Source organism: Dromaius novaehollandiae, chromosome 1 (assembly GCF_036370855.1).
Source record: "Dromaius novaehollandiae isolate bDroNov1 chromosome 1, bDroNov1.hap1, whole genome shotgun sequence".
Classification (NCBI taxonomy): Eukaryota; Metazoa; Chordata; class Aves; order Casuariiformes; family Dromaiidae; genus Dromaius; species Dromaius novaehollandiae.
In genome coordinates, this window is record NC_088098.1 from 115,165,179 (window position 1) to 115,189,235 (window position 24,057).

At 39.5% G+C, this 24,057-nt stretch overlaps 1 long non-coding RNA gene across 4 annotated transcripts in view; it reads right to left on the reverse strand.

Annotated features, from left to right (window-relative positions):
* Positions 1–3,313: 3,313 nt before the first annotated feature.
* Positions 3,314–24,057, reverse strand: part of LOC112995010 (uncharacterized) — a 32,000-nt gene continuing 11,256 nt past the window's right edge. Inside the window, exons 2-5 of one of the 4 annotated variants that reach the window (XR_003262077.2) lie at positions 18,609–18,731; positions 10,874–10,973; positions 10,536–10,629; positions 3,314–9,322 (exon numbers count right to left, since the gene is read on the reverse strand). This is a non-coding gene — a long non-coding RNA (uncharacterized LOC112995010). The remainder of the gene's footprint in view (positions 9,323–10,535; positions 10,630–10,873; positions 10,974–18,608; positions 18,732–24,057) is intronic. The other 3 variants (XR_010392380.1, XR_003262076.2, XR_003262078.2) reach the window with 3 other exon arrangements.

Consider the following 24,057-nt stretch of genomic DNA (forward strand, 5'->3'; position numbering starts at 1 on the left):
ATTTGTTTAGCAGATGAGCTCCAAATTTGACCTTAGCCTTTTAGCAAAATTTAGATTAAAACATTCATAGCAGAATCCAGATCCACAGAGTTATTTAATTTTAATTCCCAAGAAAGATAGGGGAAAATGTGACCATCATCTTGGCAGTAAAAAAAAATAATAATAATAATAAAAAAATCCAGTAGCCAATTTGCACTGAAATACATAGAAACATTTCAGAAAATAAAACAAGAAAGAAAAATACCACACAAACGACATAATTGAACAGGAATAGGTACTAAAAGCCAGGAACTTAGAAATTATTTTGGTGCTTTTTATAATTTTAAGAGCATTAAAACCTTATTTCCTTAACTAAAAAAAGATGCTAATTGTCCTTAACTCTGTCAGAAGCAAGTATTTGGATTTCCAGTTTTCCAAAAAGAGTACAGAACAAGAGTTTAAAGCTAGCCTGAGGCTAGAAGGAGACTAATATGGCACTGAATATCCACACATCTCTCTAATGAGACTTTTTAACTGCACAATAAATCTTTGCACAGTTTGTATATGTGGTGCAATTGCAGTATGACTCAAACAGCATTAATCAAGTGCTATGGTAATCTCATTTTAAAGTACAAAGCAAGTCAGGCATTTCTACCACTGTACTTCATTTCTTACTAAGATTCTTTTTATAGAAAGGATTTTAGGATGTCCTGTGCATTTGCTTTCCCTATAAAAATGTCAAATCTCAAAGTTTACCTACATACCCAGAATTCTTCACTGTATTTTCTTCTCTGTGTGCCAGTAGTTGACATCATTTCTGCTTTGTTTGAACAGCTGGTCTTCACCCAACTTCAGGAGTTCAGAGGTATGATCAAGGCCAAGACCTCACTCTTCATAAAGAAGAAATACAGAGCACAGGGAAATAGGACATATTGCCAAACATCCACGTCCCTTCCCCCAAGGGATAAGCTTGTGGCTATGTTAAAAGTTCCCTACAGCTTTAGTAATGCAGATTTCACCAAAGGCCGCAAAACTCTGGTGTATTATCATGCAGTCATGATTTTCAATGACTAATGGATGCATATATTCTTTATTTTCTTCACCAAAATTGTGACCAACTCTGCTCCAAGTCACAGATGGCCACATTGGGCTCAGCCCTGACCTCACATTTCGGCTGGTGCTGTGACAACAGAGAGCACAGCAGGTGCAGGAGCTGCTTCCCAAAGAGGTGGGCACTAGAAATGGCTTTTAATATAGTCAGCTGCCAGGGAGCAGCGAGAGGCTGCTGCTCCATGAGGAAGACAAGCTGGGAGCTGCAGGCAGCCCCATGCCAGCAGCACCATGCCCTCACACACCAGGTGCAGCCCCAAGCACCATTACCAAGGTGGTTGCAGCCACCGGGGGATAATAAGCCCAGACACGTCCAAGGGACTCTCGGGTGCAGGACCTGTCCAGGACAGCAGGAGATAGGACTGGAGCCAATGCTACCTACAACATGGGTGCACCAAGGCACCAGGGCTGGGCACGGATGATCTGGAAGGCAGCCCCGGGGCCTGACTGGGGCCCAGCCTGGAGCTGAAATGCAGTTCCTGGGACTCAAGCAGAGGGAGCCTGGGTGGAGGTTCTCCGTGGGGCCATCAGGGCAATTAAAACCTATTAATGCCCTCAGGGCCCTGATGGCTAGCCATAGAAATTTTCAGTATTTCCACATCTGTTCCTCTACTTCTTCCAGCCCTTTGAGGTAGTGTCAGTAGAGAGTTTCTACAGATGACATCACTATAAACATTATTGAGCTAATCTTTGTTTACTCTTTTCTTTATAATTTTCAGCCTTCGCAGCCACACTGTTGATTGACTTCATCTTCATTTTCATTTAGATTTATGAAATTCTTCTAAAATGAAAAGCAATCATCCTATCCACATCCCTATCATTCTTAGACCCTCTTCTCAATGTGATGAAAAAGCTCAAGACTAAAACTCCATAAGGAAAGGAAACTTTTATCACTTTTCTCAGTTACCAAAGTCACATGCATGAATAGAGTAAATTTCTGTTTTCAAATTCCCAAAGGCCTGAGCCCTAGCTATTGCCTTCCTTCAGAATCCTGGAAGAACCAGCTGTAACATTTTCCTCAAAATGAAGTTTCCTCTGAAATGTATTGGTTTCAGCAGCATTTTGTCAAAATATGTTTAAGTTGATAAAGTTAATTTCTCCTGATTCAAAGTGAACCAGCAGAGGAAGGACCCGAAGATAGACCAGAGGTGTACCTGCAGATGTGTGTCATGTCAGCAGCTCAGGTTTCTTGTGTGTAACTCACTCAGGTGCCAGGGCCATTGAAAAGTTTCTAAAAGTCAGAAGTTTCTGCATGACAAAATCCTCCTCCTCCCTTCAGGTTCAAAGTACACCCAGTCTACCACATAGCTACATTTTGGACTACTGGGCTATGTCTACCTTCACAAGCAGCGTACACAATACAGTTGGATTTGTAGAGTGAAACTCCTGGTCCTGAGGATGCCCATGCTGTTCACTCTTTGGGTCCTCCTACTTTGGATTAGGCCACATGGACTGAAAGCTCATTTATGGCTGGAATGTACCAGCTGCCCTTTCAGTTTAATTTTATCTAAAAGGCATCCTTCTCTTGCACTCCAAGACTGCTTGGTGATAGAAACCAAAACATGATAAGTGAAGATGAGCCAGAGAAAGAGACCCTATATATGCACACTCCTGATCTGAACTGAGACACTGATGTAGATGCATCCTTGATGTTTGTGGTACAGTACTGAGCATACAGACACAAATAATATTTTGAACTCAGCGATGTTTATTTTTTGTCTCTCTGCGCTGGCACAATACATAGGAATGTCATGTTCCTCATTAATGATCTAATGTATGAAAGAAAGGGGAGCAGACACCATAACCATTGCACAAAATAGTCCTGATGCCAATGAAAACACATCAAATTGCTCTAAAAATGGTGGTAACAGGAAGTATGTGCACCTCTTCATCTTTTCAACTTTCCCTGTCCAATGAAATGCAATGTAGTCATGGAAGCAAAAATCATATTTTCCATCTATCCCTATGAATTTGCTTGTGTCCCTGAGAATGAAGCTCATGAAGCCTAGATGAAGCTAATGAAGTTGTGATGAGGTTGTAGGGATTGAATTAAAATTTAAAAAAAGGTATGGATGAAGTATGCAATTCATTTTCAGCTCATAAATCCCGATTTTAAAGTGAAAAGGGTACACAGAGGATGTATAAAAATTTAGTGGCTACAGTACTTCTAGTGTCAAAAACACATACTGACATAAGAACACACAATTCTGTGCAAAAAAAAAAAAAAAAAGATGAAGCCATTAAATTGTAAAATGTTAGTAAATCAGCTTTGGTTAAATTTAGCTTCTATTGTACACCTGCATATGCATTTCACTATGTTCCGAGCCTTCTTTACTACGTCACTCAGTAAATCAATCTATGATTTACTAAAACAAGAAATTTTGAGCAAGGAATGAGTCAAGATATTTATTTAAATTTCATTCACCCCTGGTGGGAATGAGGGAAAGGGTGGCACTGACCATTTCTGTGACTGCAGTGTTTTCTTGTACCATGCCAAGACACTCTGTTTTTACTGGTACAGCTTCTGAGCTGGAAACATAAATAACAAAGCCAGTATTCCTGTTGGCCACCTTCTCAAATAAGTGAGGGTTGTAGGGAAAGAAAATAGATTTAATTCAAACCTGGCAGTCACCAAGCAACTAGAGAATAAACAGACACAGGGTCAAGGTAAAATGAAATAAGGATGTGTTGTGTCTCTAAGTTCTGTATTGATTACACTGTCTACAGAAACACACACACACTATACATATATGTATGTATATGACTATATACATATATATATAGTGTGTATGTGTGTGTGCATAAAATCCAGCAGAGGTTTATATTACTTTATATATCAATACTTTATATATGCTTTTTAATATCACACATGATGATTTTGATGATAGAATAGTAGAGCTGAAGATCAGCCCTTTGCTTAATTATGTGTTTGCTCTATTTTCAACATGACAAACATGGTAATGACCAAGGTGGTTGAGTTCTACATCATAGTTGTTTCCAACTCTGTGCAAACATACAAAGGTGAGCTACTTATGTGCCCACCACTGCTCCCTTGAGATCTTTTGACTTTGCCAACAAAATAAAGGTACATCATTCGAGAGCTCAAAAACTGTGAAAGACTACTATTGTTAAGATTTTTCTATTATATTCCTTTCTGGTGAGTAAAACAGCAAAGTAGAGTGGGTTGTATTAGGAAATGAGATGAGTTTATTTTGCCTCAGGGCAATTAACAAAACAAATGTCTGGTTAATTATCTCCAAATGTTGCTGCATAACAAGAAAATCATGTATCTTTTGACTGAGAGAGAACATATTCGGACTCTTGGTATAATGTAAATTTTGCAGTTAGACCTTAAGGCAGCAAAGCAATTAATCTTATGCTTAAGTAGGCCATATTTCTTGCCCTGTGCTAGACTAGAGATCAAACTAAGTGATCTTCAGAACTTCTGAAACTTATGACTCTCTGACCTTGAAACACTGAAACAGTCTCAATTAAGTTGATTGGACAGGATCTATGATGTCTGAAGAAGTGTGTGTGTACTTCTAGTTAAAGCATCTTTGTCTATTTGGGCACATTGATGGTTTGGTTGTGTCACGCTTCTGCAACATTTTGATCGATGATGAGGACTTACCAGGACAAACAACTCTGCACTGTACAACTTGCTATCAAAATGGCACTGCATTATGAGTAGCACTGTTACGTATGTCCACGTGCCGACCTCTACTCACTTGACAAATGTGCTTTAATAACATTTTCTTAACAAGAATGTAGGATTCCTCACAGCTGGTGTTGAGCTCAGATCAGCAGCTAAAATAGCTCAAGTGAAAAGCAGTCCCAATTCCCTGCATTGGTAGCACCCAGCTTGATAGAATGAGAACTCTGTTCCTAAGAATTGTCAGTCACAGGCCATTTCCCTGTGTATTGCAGGACCTACCAGTAAGACTATGAAGAGCATTAGAAGGCTTTTCATTTGGCCTAGTTTTTCTGTTCTTTCTTCTCAGGTTCCAGAGTTTTCAAGAAAGTGTTACAAAGCAATTCTTCCCTATTCCCTTCTCAGGATATGCTGTATATGGCACTAGGGTAGTAAAAAATACCATATCAAACAGCTGATTCTCTGAGACTGTTTAGCCTAAGACAGACATTCTGGAACAAGAGGAAGCAGAAGAAAATAGGATCTAAAGCATCTTTGACACTGGGCAAATATCTCTATTCAGTGCTCTTCTCTGAGAGGAATATATAATATCCCTATTCTTACTCTAGGAAGGTAAGAAGGAAAACACTGTTCACATCTCTTATACTCACTCCAATTTATGTAAAGCTGATACATCTATCCGTCTCTTTCAGTAAACTCTAGCTGCTTTAAAGCATCTATAATTTGATTCAGTATGTTAAAATGGCCTCATTTAAACCCTTCCGGATTTCTTCTTGTTAGTATCTCTCTTAAGTGTAAGAGCTGTCATTATGACATTCTTTAATAGCTTTAGTGAAAGCCTGTTGCAGAACAAACTGAGATGTCCCTGCTGTGATCTGTGATGACACTTTTATAGTGAACCCACATGCATTTACTGTCAATTTTTCCTCGTGTTTTTTGATTCTGTGTTTCAGAGAATCACAGAATAGCTGGGGCTGGAAGGCATTTCTGGGGACCATCTGTTCCAACCTCCCTGCTCAAAGCATGGTCAGCCATAGCCCAGACTGTGTTAAGTCAGGTTTTGAATAGCTCCAAGGATGGAGACTCTACAACCTCTCTGGGCAACCTGTTCCTGTGTCTGACAACCCTCACAGTAAAAAAAGTTTTTTCCTGTGTTCAAATGGAATCTCCTATATTTCATTTTGTGCCAGTTGCCTCTCATCATGTCTGCTTCCCCTAGTCTTCTTTATTGGCTTCCAGCTTCTTTACTCCCCCCAGCAGGTATTTAGACACATTGATAATATTCCTCCTGAACCTCTCATCTCCAAGCTAACAGTCTCAGCTCACTCAGCCTCTCCTCATCTGGCAAATGCTCCAGTCCCTTAATTATTTCAGTGGCCTTTCACTGGACTTGCTCAGTACATGCCTGCCCTTCTTGTACTGGGGAGCCCAGGACTGGACCCAGCACTCCAGATGTGTTTTACCAGTGCTGAGGAAAGCTGAAGGATCACTTCCCTTGACCTGCTAGCAAGGGTCTGCCAATGCAGTACAGGACACTGTTGGCTTGTTGTGCCACAAGGGCATATTGCTGGCTCATAGTCAACCTGATGTCCACCAGGACCCCTACAGCCTTTTCTACCAAGCTGCTTTCCAGCAGGTCAGCCCTCAGCCTGTATTGGGGCATAGGGTTATGCCTGCCCAGGTGCAGGACTCCGCACTTTCCTTTACTAAACTTCATGAGGTTCTTCTCTGCCCATTTCTCCAAGCTGTTGAGGTCCCTCTGAATGGCAGTGCAAACACCTGGTCTATCAGCCCCTCCTTCCAGTTTTGTGTCATCTGCAGCTTGCTGAGGGTTCATGTGGTCCCTTTTGGTCATTAAGGACCCAGTATCAACCCCCAGGGGACATCACTAGTGACTGGCCTCCAGTTGGACTTTGTGCTGATGATCACAAGCCTCTGAACCCAGCATTTCAGCCAGTTTTTAGTCCACCTCCCTGTCCACTTATCTAGCTCATACTTCATCAATTTGTCAATGAGGATGTTGTGGGAGACAGTGTTGAAAGCCTTGCTGAGGTCAAGATAAACACCATTCACTGCTCTTCCTTCATCTACCAAGCTAGTCATCTCATTGTCAAAGGCCATCAGGTAGATCAGGTATGATTTAATCTTCATAAATTCATGCTGAATTACTTCTAATTAACAATTTCCTAATTAATAACCAAGAAATAACCACTGTCCTAATTAACTCTTTATTCCTCTTCAAGATTTTTACTAGGATGTTAAATTCACCATGCCTAGGAATGAACATGTTTCTCAGTCTTTGTGCTGCAGGTTTTGGGATTTGAAAATGCGACTGTACCCATTTAAGTGACTGTAATCACACTACTGCTGAGACTTAACAGTGGTCTTAGTTTTTAGCCAGTTGCCTTATCAGTATCAATACAAATAGATTTTTTTCCCTGTCCCATCTAATCACAGTTAGTTCTGTGAGTCCTGTCCCAGAAGTTCCCTATCAAAAGCTCTTTCTTCATAATGTTTGCTAGTGCAGGTTTGGACCTCTTAAAACTTTTTTCTGTAGACACATACTCCAAAATTCTAAATGAAAGCACAGTGTTTGAGAGTTTGTGTTATCCTTGTCTAATGTCTTGATATGATGAACAATTTGAGAGATGTCTATAGGTATGAACTCATGGCTAGCCATGCTTTCCTCTAAAATAAAAATAAAAAGATGAACCCTTGCATTGATTATTGATTTTTTTAGTAAAAATTGGAGTTACGGAAACCACAGAAATAACTCCATACTCTAAAACTGCATTACATATGAATAAAGAATTAGAGGTCATTAATAATTACTTCATGATCATCTCTCTTCCAGAACAGTTCAAACACCATCAGAGCAGGGGATAATAATCTGAAGTTTCCTGTTCTAAATCAGGTCACAGCAACTTCAAGCCAAACTACATATACTGGAAACACCCTTCCAGACAGGAAGGATCTTGGCTAATGAATGCATCTGGGACATACGGGTCTAATAAACTTGGCACATATTTTATCCACCTTGAAAAATATAACAGTGGGGATCTGGAAAAATGTAGTTAGTAAAAGTACTCCAGTTTGTCAGTGTTACATACTTAACAACGTTTTATCACTATTATTTTATCACATTTGATCCACAATATGAAATTGAATCATATGACAAATTCTCAGAATAACTGTGTATTATTTGATAGAGAAACAAAATTCAGGATTTAAACACCCAAACAGATTTAGGCTTTGATATTTAGACAGAGCTGATTTTGTTGATATAAACAATGTTTTAGGATGCAAGTCAGAAATCAAACTGTCAGAAATTAATGTTAATATTAAAACACTAGTTTGTTATACAGAGTATGATATCCCTGCTTCTGTCTTTCACAGCCTAATTACACATTATCACCAAAGCATCTGGTGTGAATACTTTTCACAGAACACTGTACATCACAGACTTCAATGAGGGTAAAAAAAAGCTGAGACATAGTAACAATTATCTGTTGAGTTTCAAAATTTGATCCTGGCCCCTACAATTCTCCAGCTGTGTTGTAGAGAATTACATTTCTAGAAAGTAGTTCCCTTTGTTTTGCCTTATGAGTATTTAATTAGAGCCATAGCTAGTAGAGAGAGCAAAACTCACAGAAAAAATGTCTGGATTCTCTATTTGGCTCAATTTTCAATCCATTTAATGAGATCAATCTATAATAAATTTTTAGAAAGATTAAACCACACTGCAAGAACATACTAAAAACAGTCTTAAGAAAGCCTAAGTGAAATGGTTAGCAGTAAGTAAGATCAGTTCCATAAACCTTCTAAGAGTCTACAGAAATATACTAAAATATTTTTGTTAGGCTGTTAGAAAAGAAATGATTCTTCTTCAGGTTCTATTCAGAAATCTTCTTGCACGTAGTTTGCAAATGCTCTAGAAAGAAAGAGGAAGAAATATGCAGATGAAACAGCCCATGCCCTGGGCTCTCCCAGGCCTGGAATACAGCCCTGATGAAGAACTAACATGGCAGACGGAAGATAAACACGAAAAGCTGGTGGGCAGAGGAAGGCAGCTCTGGAAAGCTGGTACTCATGGTGCAGCCTATAACTGAAGATATATACCCACCTTTCGTAAAACTCAAATCCATAAGTACTTTTGAATACTTTGTTGATGCTGTACTTCTACTGTCACACATACTATTTTCTATCTTTTCCAGTAGAACAGCATGTTCTATTGCACATTAAAAAAAATGACTTGGGCTTAGTTAAACACATAGCTAATAATAATCCTTAGGCAGAGTAGTACTTTCTTCTTTAAGAGTAAATGCTTGTTCATCCACAGCTAGGTTTCCTAGGAACACAACCACAATGGAGCTGATCTTTGCAGGAGATGGAGCTTCCTGAATGGCTGATTTGAAACTGGAGAAATAAATTTTGTAAATGCGTCCAGAAACCTCGCTGTCCTCCTCTACAGTGCAAAGCCTGCCAGCCTTCATTGCAGCATAATATAGAGCAGTGTGTGCAGGAGGATATGCATATCCATTCTGTGCAAACAAACTCTGTGCTTCCACATGTAGTTTTCCCCTGGAGGAGAAAAAGAAAGAAGCTGTTAATTTGCTTTGCATAATGCATTTCTGGAAGGCACAAAGATGCTGTCGTGCTATGGATAGTTTAAGACATTATTCTTTAAGAATCTTAGAAAGGGCACTTTACTACTGAATATCAACTTCCAAGAATAAAACTAATCAGCCGTTTTGTGTTCCAGACTTTCCTGCTCTTTGCCTAGCACATATAACAAGTAAATGTTCTACCCTCAATGGTTAGAGGAGAAATACATTATTCAAAACTCTTCATTGGTAACCTTCTTTAGCAAGACATCTTGTTTTCTAGCAAAAGAAGAGTCATCAGTTTGCATAGTTTGCATGGTAGATGCTTGTAGAGATGAGTTCTGAAAACTGAGATCAGAATATATACCATATCTTCCATTTACTTTATCAGCCAGGCTTATCAGCTGACTAGCATAATGCAATCATATTTCTTTTCCATAGCCCCAAATACTTCTAATACATCACTCATTTATGAGGATAAGAGACATGTCAGGATTTGATTTGTGTATCTAGTAGAATATAAAAATAGCAGTAATCCACTGTTAAAAAGATTTTCATTTCTTTTTTAGCCTCTCCTGTTTTAAAATCTCTGAAATCCCTTCATCAGTGAACAATAAGGTGCATGAGTGATGCAGCTCCTCGGCTGAGATGTGTTGATGTTAAAGAGGAAGCCCGTCAGGACCCTGAGAAAACAACCCTTAGACACTCTTAAGTGTCTTCTGAGCAACATTCATTGTTTTGCAAAGGACCAGCCAAGCCTTCCACAATACTGAAGTTCACGCACACTCCTTTTTAAGCATTTAAAAAATATTTTGGTCTAGGCCTTTCTTTTTCCCCACTAAACAGGACTAAATAGGACTCAGGTCCTCTGCAAGTGGCTGACTGCTATACATAATAAACAATAATTCTGTTAACTTGTGTTTTGACCACACTCATTCTCCAAGAACAGGCAATGAGAAACAAAAACAGACCCAGCATCTGGAACTTGCTTCCCACTTAATATCATGATATAATAAGAATTGCATAAAAAAGCCAGGATTCCTGCAGTCCAACAGTTGTGGAGCAGAACCCTGCTTTTCTAAGAAAACATTCTTTAAAATAAATAAAGACCCTATATTAACTCAGAACTTACTAGTAACCTGCATGCTAGGCAGGCAACAATACAAAGAAACTAGTGCGTTTTGGCGTACCATTTGCAATCTTGTTTCCCTGAAGAAGAAGGAAGACAATGCTGAGCGGCTGGAACTGGTTAAGCCAAGAGGACAGCCATAGACTGGTCCTTAGCTTGACAAAACAGAAAGAAAAGATATTTCTAAACTGAGGAAAGAGAGGAAGGGAACTGTCAGCTAAAGTAACTTTACCATGTATCCTAACAAAGAGCATCAGGTTCAGAGCAATTTTAATAAAGTGCATATCAGGCACCTTAGAGCAGGGCAAAGGTAAAAGTCCTCTTACTGTAGGGAAAAGGAGTGGTGCACGAATACAGATTGAAATGGATATGCGTAGGCAGATGGATTTCAGCCCTTACCTCATTAACCTATCCAGAACAGTGCACACTCCCAGTCACATGTGATAGCAAATGAATGGTTGCTCAGGTCCTTCCATGCAAAATGCCATTGCACCTGGCCCTGTATATATTCATAGCATACAAAGTTATGGAGTGAAAAGACTCATATTAATGACATCCTCCCTTCCTGAGCCTAATTCCTCTCCTTTTTGACTTTCTGCAGTGGATCATGCTTTCCAATAGTTCATCTTGCAACAAAACCAGAAGCTGTTGTCCTTCATGGTATGCTTGTCTTAAAATACCATAAATATTTTCTATTAAAGCAGACCCAAAGTCACAACTGCTCTAAGATAGCCTTGGTTTATTTGACAGGTATCACATTGCCACATACTTTCATGTCCTTCACAAGCAGCTGTCAGTACACTCTGAATTTTGTCACTCATGTACTGTTAGGAAGATTCAGCTGGAATATGGGGAGAACTGGATTTTACAAATGTGAGGGTGAATAGGAGTGTCACTGAGAATCCAATAATGCTGAAATTATAAAAGTAGATGCTTTTCTGTTTTAAAAAGAAAGGAATCAGAGAGAAAATCCTCAATATCACCTTGATAATAGGAACTGTTCTGGATTATCTTGGGCAGAGTTATGATAAGTTGAAGAAAAATCATGAGAACTCTACACAAAATGGTCAAATCTACATCCAAATTTTAAAGCTTTGGAGCAAATTCCATTCTAACATTTTCCCCTGTTTGAAGAGCTAGGACACATACATATTGGTGGCACAGTTGATTCATACTGTTTCTATAGTCTTCCTGTGTCAATGCTGTTAAGACTTTATATGAAGAATGACTGGGCTGAAATCTGTCAGTTGACTTTAAAATCTGAAGCCTGATTTTATGTCAATATTTAGAATAGAAAAATGAATTTGATCATTCATGTTTCAAAAATATTATTTTCTAAAAACATAGACTTCCAGAGACATAGAAAGAGATGTAGTTCTGCTGGTAAATAAATAATAAAACATCTTTAAATTAAGGATTTTCCACCATACCGAGCCATGACTCATCTGGATACATACCAGCACATCTAACTTTTGGCACAGTAGTCTTCTCAGGAAAACAAGAAAGTAATTTGAGTGATTAAAATTAGACACATTTTGCAGAATCTCACTGAAACATTATTATTCAATTAAAAATCTTTTAAAAATGATATGTTATGTTGCTCAGCTGTAATATATATTTAATTCAGGCCTTTAATGAATGAGGGAGTCCCAATATTTTTTGTTTTTTTTCACAGAATCATTAGTACAGAGACACCAAAACCAGTATAGCTAATAGAAAACATAGGAAGAAGTGGTTTGGGCCCAGTACCTAGTTATCAATTCTATCATATATACTGTTACTTAGTTAGCTACAAAACATACAGAAATATGGTAACATGACAGAAATCCCTAAGTTAAACGGTATATATGTATAACCAGTTTCTTCCATAATATATATAAAGAGAGTATCAATAGCACACGTGAACAGCTGAGACAGTACAAAGCCGCAGACAACTGGCAGGCAGACTAACATCAAGCACAGCATCAAGCACACAAATCTAGGAGGATCTGTATAGTATTTAGATAAAACTACACTATAGAGCATTAAACATGAAGGGGGAGGTAAAGGGAGAAAGTTACCATCATGTATTCCACAACCAACACGGGGAAGATTTATTAATGGCATATATATGTGTTCCACTCTCCCACTGAGACCCTGGGGAAGTCTGAAGGCACTTAAAAGACAGGGTTTGCTATTTACCCTAAACTGTAATGCTTGGGGAACATTTTAAAGAGCCCAGATGAATTCAGGCAAACAGAAACTTACCCAGGTATTTAAATTCGTATAGGAATTCATCACACTTGTTTTGCTTTTGGTGAGCTCCAGACTTAACTTTACTGCTCAGACCTTGTCTTTGCCTTCTTGTTGAGCCAGGCCGGGGTTATGGGAGGAGCTGAAAAGCCTGGAAAAGCACTTTCTCTGTAGAAACATGGCACTGGAGCTTCCAGCCTACGAAAGGCAATGTGACAGGAGGGACCGCGTAGCCTCGACGTTGGGATGGGGTTCCTTTGGAGGGTACAGGTCAAGGCCTCTCCTCCAAGAGGGACTCCAAGGGTGCCTCCAGGAGGGCACCTGCAGCTCTGTGCAGCCCTGCAGCTCAGGCCAGGTCAGCATGTGAGTCCAGGCTGGGCGGCACCCTGTATGGTCAGGAATTTGTTCTAAGAAGGATCGTGCATGTATCATGTATATGTGGGGTGTTTTTGTTTAATTTGTCCTTCATCCTGGAAAGTTCCCAGGTGACTGTGACTCTAATCTGAGAAATTGTGCAGCCCTGGCCTTGCTGTCCTCATCAAGCCCAAAGTCATGGATAGTGCAGAGTCCTGGAGCTGAGGTCACGTGAAGAGCCCAGAATCTTAGCTGTTATTCAGCATTGTATGAAATGTTTTGCCTTCAGGACTATGAAGAAAATGTTTAGAAATAGGACTGTTGTGGTGCCTCTCTGAGCCTGCAAACTATGCACAATGAGAAGTCCCTGGATGGCTAACTGCTCTGCCTGCCTGCATTTTCAAACCTGTTCTACCCCAGTGTGTCCAGATGTGGGGGCAGGAGTATGGTCAAAGCTGAGCAGAAAGCACAGTTTGCCCCCGCTAAGAAAAATAAAGAATGTTTTCAAATCAACTTCAAACCTGAACTCCTCCAGCTGATAATTGATCACTTCTGTTGTTAGAATTGAAACAACATATTTTTATTTGGTCTAGGTCAAAAGAAACATTGCAACTTGGAAACCATTAGCTGCTCCAGTTCAACCAAAAAAAAAAAGAATCTGTTAAATTACATGGTTTCTTTTTTGATGGAAAACATTCTCATAGATAGGATACTGATTTTGAACTTATCATGAAAACTAAGCTAAAATTGCATCTCAGAAAGTGCTTTAGCAGAAAAAATCTTTGACTGCATCTAACTGGGGGATCTCTATGTAATATACACATAGAGTCCTTAGACATAATATTGCTTTTGTTCATATATTTTAATAGCAGCAATATAAGACATGGTTTAAGCTTCTGTACACAATCAGCTTGCAGAGATGAGAGCTGACTGAATTATAAATTTGATGGCAAGCTGTCTGGGGACACAGCTACAATCGAGCACCAGACTTCTGCTTTATACAACTTGTCATCACTGATGCAACTAGATCACAGTGCAATCAAGGAAATTTCACCTGATTATTCTAGGTCCATGCTGAAAATTGTGAATACACGGTGAGTAAATTCAAATTATTTTAATGTTACTGGCTTTTATTCCCCCTTTCTTGAGAGATTTTCTCTAGTTTCCAGAACAGAAATAATATCTACTTTTTCCCTGATTCTCAGAGGCCTCTCATTTCTTACACAACTTCAGTACTGCTCTGCATGCTTATTAGATTTGTGTGCATCGTTTCTTATACAAACTTTCACCATAAGGCCCAGCACTACATGCAAGGAACAGAATGTGAATTAAGGGAAAAAACGAGTATGTGCATATAGATTGCTCATAGATGCCAATAAATCTGAAGTAATAGCTACATAGATAATATGTATTTAAATTAGATTAGGTATGCTAATGTTAGTAGTCTCTTATGATATAACATCTTTCAGGGACATTTAAGTGACTTTTTATTCATATCTAGCTGCTGGTTAAAAAAAGAAAAAGAGGTAAAGAGAGGTACCCATTCAGGCGATGCTTGTTGAGGGATTGGGTATCCAATACTTTCACACTTTATAAAGATTAGAACCTTTCAGCCTGATATATATATATATACACACACACATATATATATATATGTACACACACACATATACACACACTCACATACATATACACGTGCATACGCACATACATCTATATATACGCATATATACAATGATATGTATATGATGTATCACGTCTGATTATACCTGACAATTTAAAGCATTCCCCCAAAAGACAATTCCATTAAAACATCTAAAGCAAGCAATAATGCAGTTCAAAAAAGACCTTATGTACCTTTCTATGATGAAATAGACAACTTTCATTCAAAGGCAAGAGCTCCCTCTAGATAACAGCTGGGGGAATTTTCCCAGCCTGAATTTTAAAGCCAACTTTAAACAAAACAGAACAAAGTCAGTGAATGCGGGAACCACCAAAGTGCAGTTGTCACAGTTCTGAGGCGACGTGGAACTTGTCTGCTGGACTTATGTTATTAATTAGCGAGTTGTTTTTTGGGGAAAAAAAGTAAATTTCAGCACCTTTAGCATTTTGAAGTGATTTTTCTTATATAACATTGAGTTATATGAGTCATCTCCCAAAATTAATAGCAATAACCTAGGAGCTCCTGACCCCTTTGTACTCAAGTTTCTGCACAGATACAGAGATACGATTGGTCCCTCTCTAAGCCTTTCTCTCAGCTTAGCGTTGAAAGGCTCAAATTGGAAAACAGTAGTCAGTTCGAGGTGCTAGAGTGCAAGAACCTCAGGGACCAACAGTAGTTAAAAGATTTACAGGAGTCACAGAATATGGCTCACAAGAGAAAATGGAAGAAATTGGGGTTATTTTGCCAGAAGAGACAGAGACTTAGAAGAAACATGACATCAAAGACTGCTGTGAGGAACAAGAGGACAATCTGTTCTCCATGTCATGAGGGGATGGGACAAAAGTAACAGGTTTAAATTGCCTGAAGCAGCAGTTCTGGAGCAGCCATAATTTGTCTAACTTGAATTTAAAGACTTCCAACAGTATCAGGAATTGCTTAGATACAGCTGCTTCTGCCCAGTGGAAGGGACCGGTTTGCTCTACAACCTTTGCCTCCCTTGCCCCAGGATCCTGCTCTCTTGTGCACCGCGTATGCCTCTTGCTGCCTGCATTCTTGTTTACACCCCGACATGGCTTACTTCTTTGCAGCAGCATGACATCCTTTTCCAGGGTAAGCTTATGATTCACTACAACTTCTCGATTCTTTCAGAAATACTACTTGGTCACAGAAGGCACAGGGCAACTTGCTGATTAATACTTAGCCTAGAATGTTGTATTTATCTCTAATGAATGGCGGCCTTTTCTTCCCCAGGCCATTGCTTGAATATTTTCAAGGTCATTTTGACCTCTGTTTACGTCATACAATCTACTAGCAGCCTCTCCCAATTTGGTCTTACTTGCAGTTTTAAATAAGAACACTGTCCATGAGCTGTTACACTTCTCCTCTTCCTATTTTTCAGTACATGAACAATTCTCCAGGAGATGCCAGCTACCAAGCCTGTAAGTTCTCAAGAGGAAGATCATAAAGCTCAATCAATTTTCAATCACTCAATTTATCCAAGTGTTATCTTACCTGTTCCTTCCATATTTGATACTGAAATCTTATTCTTTACCAGTGGTATTAATTGCATGAGCCTCCTTACTGCATTTTATTTTGTTAATGAAAACATGAAATAAAGTGTTAAACAATTTAGTCTTCTTAGCACTTTTATCAATAACTTTTCCTTTCCCAATTTTGGGGGAGGGAAGGGGTGAAATAATACTTTTTACATGTGATATTGCTTACTAGTTCCATCTCAGTTTACACAACTAGGAAAATTCCAGTGCACACTTCAAGCTGACATACTTTTACCAGCAAACAGCAGTTTCCAGAAACCAATATGACTGAGAAGAAATATCAATATCAAATTACAGGATGGTTTGGGGGAATTCTAGACAAACAGGAATTAAAGCATCCACCAACAGTGTTCTCACATAGTGATTTCCATGTTTACATAAATTCCCACTGAATCTGAGTGAATCAAAGAAAATGATTTCTCCACCAAAATTAGTTTCTGACCACTGAAGAGATTGAGTTTTGTTTCAGTTACACTGCTTGTGAGACATTTATCTATTAATATGGCTTGATAATGTGTATTGCAAACAGCACAAAATTCAAGAGCTGTTCACATCTTTGACATAATACTTGCTAATTTTCTGCGACTTTTGCAGCACTTTCTATGAAAAAGATAAACCCCATGGCAAGGCTGAAATTTCTGTTCATGTGTAGGAATAAAAATTTACTTTATTGGAAAGTTTTCTAAGTATTAAAACTAAAAGGGCTTTAGTAATACTGCCAAAAACTTTTTTCACTTCAGCAATGATTGTCAACATTTTTCCATAATGTTTATGGCCTTATTTTACAACTGAATGTGTCTGGGAACCCCCACTCATATTTAGCTATAGAGGAAGAGTTATAGCTGTAGAGGGTATTTTTGACCCTGTTTATGAACCCCAGTAGACCCTAGCTTGAGAAACTGTTCACTAGGAATGTTCACTGACAGCACTTAAGTGAGGAAGTAAAAATATAATGTTGAAGTGAATGTTCATATAACTTTTGGAGATGTTTTTCCAGCTTAAACACAGAGACCAAGCCACCTCTGTCTTGCACATAAGCAAACTATATACATAAATTAAGCCCTTTAGTTGGTGCAGAAACCTTTATTTGCTTAGCCAATAGAAAGGATTGGCAAAACACCCTGAGTACAATATATAGTTCTGTTTAATAGACAGCGGGAGTGTACTGACATGCAAGCCAGCAATTACAATACAAAATATTCTCATGTCTGCCAAAGAATGATGTCAGTTCCAGGCTATGGTGTTTGGTACATATCAAAATACCCTCACTACTAGAAACAGAGGCATATATGTGTGAACTGTATATGAATTTCCAAACTTAATAAGGCCACACACCTTGAAAATGGATCATTTAATGGTCAGCATCAGAACATACATTTATCTGCAGTAAGATTCCTTTTTAAATGTTAAACATAGGTTAACGTGTGGCCTTTTTATTTGGTCTTAGATGCCTGGAAAAGATTAATAACCATTTAGTTTTCCATTCTTTATAAATGTCCTTATTCTGTAAGTAAAGCGCTTAAAACCAGTTAAATAGTAGGGGAAATACTTTAACAGTCTTACTTTATTAATAGGACACATCTTTCTTGTTATGTACCGAGTTTGGGGCAGGGGGAATTCCCACTGTATCAATAACTTGAGAAGATTAAAAGATTTAAAGAACTATGAGGAATGATCAAGGCATTGTCTCTGGAGGATCCTCAAGAAACTGCATTGAATTCAAACCAGAATTTTTTAAATGAAGTCTTTTTTTCCTGTTTCTAAGAAGAGTCCCAATTCTCATTTGTTCTTTCCTCAATTTTTTGAGCAAGGCTGGCTGTTATTAGTCATATTTTGTAGCTCCTGAATGGATACCACAGCTTAATACCCAGAGATTTTCCAAATATGGTTTGGCTATCATAGGTCCAAACCAAAGCCCACTTCAATCTTTGGAAATCTTTCTATGCATTTAATAGGATTTGAATCAGGCCTTTAAAGAATACCTGAGCAGTCTCTTTATGGGTAATTTCTTTTGCCTTGAAACTGGCTTCACACCTCAGTGATTGAGAGATAACAGAACAGGGAGGTAGGAATCAGTTCCTACAAGAGACAATGAGCTGTAGACTTAAGACAAACAGTAATTCAAAATGCAGCAACTTAGTGGAAAGTCATAATTGACTCTGAATAACTTCCTTTTCCTCCCACACACCCAGAAGCTGAGAAAATATTGAAGGAAAGATGAGAAAATTCCCATCCATTTCTCTTGAACATGGAGCCAAACCTTGGGAATCAGCTATGCCTGCCTGCCCCTCGTCTCCCTCCTCCCAATGGAAAAAAATGCTGTGATCACCTCCTCTGGAAAACTGGTGAGCATGAATCATTGTGTTGATGAATAATTCTCTTCTTAAAACATTTCTAAATTGTTGCCAGCTTTGTGATTCTTTCACCTTTATGCCTCCAGCGATTCCTGTAGCTGCGAGAGAGGAGGAAATAATTGTGTTAGATCTGCAAGTGAGTTATAAGAGAGTCAGTACTTCAGCAGGGAAAGTCAGAGACCTCACTCCTGAATGGCTTCTGCAATGACAGGATCCAAGTTGGATAGCTCTACAATTGAAAAAAAAATGTCCTCCCTAAAAAGGAGACAGGTCATTCCCCACTCTGACACAGGCCAGTTTTCATAGAGGCTGAGCTCACAAACACGTGCTGCTATGTTCTACCTTCCTTCTCCTCCTGTTCTACTTCCATTAGTACTCCTAGCTGAAACATTGCACTTAATAGTTGACTTCAGGTTGTCACATAAAAAGTCACGTAAAATAAAAGCATGGTTTTCAAACACAGGATCTTGACACAAATTGTAAAAATAGAACTGGCACTTCCTAAAAGCTTTTGGCTGAGCATCTCTTTCCTAAAAGGCTTTGTAGGCAATTACTCTGTGGAGCTAAGCATGGAAATACCCACAATAGCGGTTGCAGCTGTGCAAGTCCATCTGAATCCGGTTCACACGGAATTCTGCTGACTTGCTTATTAATGAGCTTCATTCACACGCCTCAAGGCAAAAATGAGTAAACAGTGACATCAAAGAGTCATCTGGTCATGAGCATCAGCATGACATCTTATGCATGCTCCTGTAGCAGAAGGGAAGGGCTGGGATTCAGACTAACTATGGAAAAGGGAAGCCTGTGAAAGTCCTATAGGTTTGGATCAGCTCCTATGAAAATGGTTGACTAGCTCTCAACCCCTGTGTTTGCATTTGGGATGTGCGGTGGCACGGCTCATTGGGACACGCTGGAATTGACAGTATCTCCTAACAGAAGTTGTGCTTCTAAAAACTGGTGAAGATTATGTAGATTTCTCAAGGATCTTTTGTTCCTTCTCAGGAAAGGGAACATCCTTTCAACTCTGACGGTCCTCTTTGTGCTGTACCTACACCCGACTTCCTCTGGTCATACACAGTCCCACAGCGGGGAGAAGCCACACCTACACTAGGAAATCAAACCATGGCAAGACATATTCCCAGGCACTGGTAATTAATCATGCAGTTAAACTATAAGAGCAGTCCCTGGCCTGTGCCAGCTAGCAGTCTCCCAGAGAATTCCCGGACATGGCTCAGGCAGTGCACATGCAGCCACTCTGTTCTGAAGGCTCAAAGAAATTACTTTTTTCCATTTCAGAAAAGATGGTACGGAATTAACTACATGGAGCTGAGGTCTGAGGAGCCACCTAAAGAACTTTATCTCACTCTGCAATTTCATGTTTAGTTCAAATATTTTCACAATCATACCTCCAGTATTATCATCTTCATGTAACAGATGGGAAATTGATAATCTAAAAGACAGATTATCAGAAAGCATTTCAGCACTGAAACAGTCTTGTAAAACACACTTGTCGAGACTACACAGGAAGGAAACTGGTGGTGAAGGTTATTGAACACAGATCTCCTGAGTCCTTTACTGGCACTATCGTCAATGGGCCATCCTTCCTTCCCTTTATTAGAACACCATATATACTGTATAGAAGTTTATAATATGCACAGATTGTCAGGTTACTATAAACAAATGGAGTTAGAAGCTTTTGTTGAAACTATTAAGAGATGTGCTTTTGAAAGATACTTTTTTTTCCTGTTTGATTATACTAATGTAATTCATCAGAATCAGAACACAGGATATTTAGACTGCTCTCTTAGGAACAGCGGTAAAGATATTTGTTTTAGTACAGCTAAGGTAAATAATAATAGTAATTGAAGAGCACTTTGTTAATCTGTTGACATACAATTAATGAGTATGCACAGCTCAGCAGGAGATGATATTTGAAATATTGTCCCAGCACATGCCAGATGTCCTACTTTCATATAATGGAAAACTGCAGGTTTAAGCAAAGTATAATATTTATCAGATTACCTCAGCTCTACAAAAGACAAAGGTTAATGATGAATGCTTATGAAAACATGCAACAGACTACTCAGCATTCCCAAACTTTCAGGCACTGACAATACATAATGAGTATGAGAGACCATGTAGAACATCAGAGATTTTTTCCCCTTAACTGAACACTATAATCTCCTGGCTTTGGAAATCAGGATCTCTCTCTAAGGAAATCCATACTGACATCAAGAGGAAGAACAGTGGAGTCAGGCAGATTTGCTATCAACTGCCTTTATATAGTGGAGCTGTGCAAAAGCACACTACTTTGCAATAGCTGCTCCTAGGAGTAGACTTGCAAAACACAAAGCTGGGCTTCACTCAGCTTTGGTACTGTTGTCCAAAAAGCGGATTCGTTGCCCGGTGTGCAATAAGCCAATAATTACACACTCAGGAGAGACATTTGTTTATTTATTTCAGAGTTGCGCAAGCCTGGGTGCACGGTGGTTTCCCACAAATCAAGCACCCCCCCCCCCCCCAACTTTTCAGGTAGCATTTATACAATCAAATTTGCCATATTTGTGACTTCCTTCCTCTTTCACACTGATTGGTTAATGATTTCTTCACATTTCCCTGGGTCCCACCCCTGCTTCTCAAGATCCTGATCAATTAATTAACACTGCCCCAGCTGGGTCAGTAGGTGTTATCTTCCAAGGCCCTGAGGAAGAAGACATAATCCAGACCCCTTAATCATCACTGTTTTAACAGTGAGAGGAAGCTTTTTACTTCCCAAGGTCCTGGCGCCCAAACAGGCCTTATTTCTCAGCCTTGGCATCCTCCCTTCTGGAGAGTGGGGCACAGGAATGCAGACTGCTTGTAACTCCCTTATCTTTCCAGCCTGCACCAGCTCTGAGGCCTTTTCTTAATGAACTAGGAGCGTGGCCTAAGGCTTCAGCAAATTTAGCTACTTATGCTAAGCAAGTGTGCGGCTACTCATGCTAAGCAAATTCTATCTAAGATAGAAGTTATCCAAATCTACCTACTTCAAACATTCTTTCTGAGCTTCTCAGGGTTGTCTTGTAACAGTACCACATAAGATACTCTATTTTTAAAGTTTGGTTGCTTCTTTAGGAAGTTATACAAAGTTAGGAAAGATATAATTTGTATAAGCATCTATATACTCGGTGCACCTTAGGATTCAATGTTTATAACCTCCTAAATCTTTGCATATATAAGTAAGGGGAAATGCCTAAGCAAGTCCCAATATATGCTGCAATTTTACAGTAACTTTCTATTGAAACGGCTGAGGAGCAGCGCCAAGACCATTTCTAGCCATCAAAATTGCTTCATCCTAATGAAATGGCTTAATCCAATGGCCATTCACCCTTCCTGAATTTTAACTTCAAATCCTAGTCATTTCAGATTATAATTCAGTATCTCAGCAGAGGTGACAGAGGAGATTGCCAGCAATTGTGTGTAACAACAGATACACAGCTGGCACACATTTTCTTTTTGTCATTCTAATCCTGGATTAAGTTATGGAGTTTAATTGTCTAATCGATAGATTTTACAAATTTATCAAGCACGTAGGTGTCCCGATCCAATATCGGGAGGGTTTCGTTACGATCCCAAGGATGAGATTAAGATGCTAAATCTGGTCAAATATCGTACAACCTTTTAACTTTATTTTCCACGAAGTGGGGAGAAAAGGTGGGGGAAAGACGAAGGGGAGGCGAAGGGAAGAGGGGAACAGAACAAGGGTAAGGGGAAAAGATAGAGAAAGTCGGAAAAGGAGAGAGGAAGCTAGCTACCACCACTCCGAGGCCGATGATGTTCCACTGACTCCGTTCGAATCACAGCTCAAGCTGGGGGCCTCCGACGAGGGACGAGGAGCGAGGGACGAGAGAGGGAGCAAGAGAGGGGGCCAAACAAAGAAATCCCTCGGCAATTATAGCTTTTCCAAATTAAGTTTTCCCACCCCTCACGTGGTAGTTCAGACCAATAGTAATATTTGGGTCTGGGGTCTCCTGCTCCTTATTGGGTCTCCTCACTGTCCCTAGGCAGGCCGTTTACTGTTGCCGTTTCTGCTGACAGGTGTGTCTCCATTCTTGGGTCCAGCCATTAGCTCTCAAGGTCTGACAAAGAAGGTGGTAACTCCAGCAATTAGCACTGTTTCAGCAGTGCACAGGAATGCAAATTGCTGGTAACTCCCTTATCATTCCCGCCTGCACCAGCTCTGGGGCCCTTTCTCACTGAACTAGGGAGTGCGGCCTAAGGCTTCAGCAAATTTAGCCACTCATGCCAAGCAGGTTTTATGGAAGTTGTGCTAAAAACGGACAATAATTTACAGTCCAGGTCCCAAAGTCTCTGCCCGATTGTGGTCTCATTCAGTGCAGGCTCAGTGTGTCCTGGGTGGTCGCAGGGAGACCATTTCGGGGGGTCGCAGCAGACCAGTCCTGTTTCCGCCAGGGACAGATGGCTTGTTCGGGGTTGTGGCCTGCCTGCACCCCATGCACCAAGAAATGTTTAAGGCAAAAATTCATTCATCTGTCCGCCACAGTAGGGTTTACTTCTCAACAGCAAAACCTTTCCAAAAGACTGAAAAATGTAAGTTCAATGTGAAGGTCCAAGGTGGCTGCTTACACTTCATTTGATAGAAAGGAATTGGTGCCAGACATTTCAACAGACACAGATACACATCCAAATAACTCCCTTCGTGACAAGATTGCCACTAATGACAAGGACATATGATGCGTAAACTCAAACACACAAGCAACATTTGTTGTTTAAAACTACGCAAAAAGAAAAATCCTGCCCATACGTGTAACACAGTATATAGTTTCATGAATGGTAGGAAATGGTTTCTCTAGAGCCATAGGCTAGAGAAGGGAGAGGGAAATACTTGTCTTAACCCCCCCCACACACAGACACACACACAGGTTCTTTCCCAGGTTTTACTAATGCTATCCTTTCTAACCTGAGAAGATATGCATTCTGAGAGTGCCTCTTTCCCTCCTCCCCAAAACAATAATAAAATATGTATTTAAGTTAAGGAGAAGATCCCCATGGATTTCAGAGGATGCTGACTCTATCACAGTTAGTGAATAACATCATGGTGATCATATCTCAAGAATGATATCTGCTTTAAAAAGTGAAGAGAGACTCTCACAGTAATGATTTAGATTTATGGTTTACTACATGATTAATTCTCTAGCATTCTTATCAGTTATCTATTTTATTTCCTATCAAAATATATTGTATTTCATCTCTAAGCATTTATTATCTAAGTTTCTATATTACTGAAAACGTAGTCATATCAGTACAAGTCAGCTGTGGAACTTTACTTCACATAATCCAAAGTTGAGTCCACTTAACGTTTCTAGTGCTCTGGACCCTCGTTTCATAAGTACTACGGTCTGCAAGTCTCCTAGTAGATTATTG